Source organism: Geospiza fortis, unplaced genomic scaffold (genome assembly GCF_000277835.1).
Source record: "Geospiza fortis unplaced genomic scaffold, GeoFor_1.0 scaffold439, whole genome shotgun sequence".
Classification (NCBI taxonomy): domain Eukaryota; kingdom Metazoa; phylum Chordata; class Aves; order Passeriformes; family Thraupidae; genus Geospiza; species Geospiza fortis.
Window position 1 is genome coordinate 60,262 of NW_005054618.1, and position 1,598 is coordinate 61,859.

The following is a 1,598-nucleotide window of genomic DNA, read 5'->3' on the forward strand; positions in this document are numbered from 1 at the left end:
TTAGGGAATTTTTTTAGGGCTGGAGATGCACGTTGCAGCACGGGATGTCCAAAGCCACCCTCGTTTCCCATGGATGGATTCCTGAGGGTGGGAAATTGGGAGCTGCAAAAAAAAAAAAAAAAACCAAAACCAAAACCCCCAAAAAAGGCTGTGGGGTGCTGGGTGCTCCTCAGAGTGGGGGGAGTTTGGGGTGACCCCACAAGCAAAATCCTCCTTGACTCCCTTCACTGGTTTTCCAATGCTCCCAGAGCCCCAACCTTCCCTGAACCCCCCTCCTCCTGCATCCCTCCCCAAATTCCAGGGCGCCAACCCCAAAGCCTCACACTCTGTCGGGATCCACCAAGATCAGCATTTGACCCCTCAGACTGGAAAAACAGGGATGGGGACCAGTCTGGGAAGGATTGGGAAGGATTTAGAAAAACCCACGAGCTGAGAAGCAAATTGTGACATTGATAGTTGGGGAAAAAAAAAATCCTAAAAGAAGGGTGGAAGTGCAGGACAAGGCTGGCAGTGGAGGGAATGGGCAGCAGCAGGATCCAGGCTGTGCCCTCCAGGGAGTGCCACATCCTCAGGCACCCTGTGACTCACGTGCCACCGCCACCACAGAGCCCCCAGGGCGGCTTTGTGGATCATCAGAGGGAACAGGCTGGGCAGGAGGACAGAGAATGGCTCCTCTTGTCCTGAGAGCCCCATGCAGCCCAAAATGTGGGGAAGAGACGAGGGGAATGGGATAAAAACTGGGAGAAAATGGGAGGAAAGAGGAGAAAATCAGGGTTGACACAGGATGGGGAAGAGAGGATGTAACTGGGAAAGAGATGAAGGGAATGGGGTAAAAACTGGGATAAAAATGGGAGAAAAGGGGAGAAAATCAGGGCTGACACAGGATGGGGAAGAGAGGATGGAACTGGGAATGACAGAACACCAGGGATGAGGGGATAAAATGGGTGACAGTGGGTGCCTCCAGGGGGGAAGGGAATGATGATGATGATGATGATGATGTCCATGCAGGGAGATTGGCTGCCCCGGAGTGGGGGGGGGGATCCTGGTGGCTTCCAGGACCGAGGAGCAGGGAAATATCACCCTGGGGCTCCCTGCATCCAAACAGGAATCTTTGGATCCTGGAGATTCTTCAGCCCCTTGGCTCAGCAGCACGGGGAATGGGGGGTCCCATTCCCACCCCTGACACCTAAATCCACTCACTCCACCAATCCACGTGGGGTTCTCCCCCCATTTCTGGATGTGAAGGATCAGGAAAGGGTTCCAACCTTCCCTTCTATCCCATCCAGACCTCCGGGCTCCCACCTGGCTGTAAGAAGATGAAGAAGGGATGAAGAAGGAAGGAAGCAGCAAATTCCCACTTCCATGTCCCCCCCACAAACTCCCAGCTCTTGGGAGCTCTGGCATTGCCCAGGAGCAGGAGGGGTTTGAAAATATCCCAGGGGAATGTTTGGCTTTGGCTAAACCTTGGCACCAAAATATTCCACAGTCCAACCTCAGCTCCCTGGATTTGGGCAGCTCAAGAATGGGAACCCAGACATTCCTTGGAGCAGAACACACTTCCAGGCTTACAGGTGGAGCAGGGATCAGACCATGGCTCA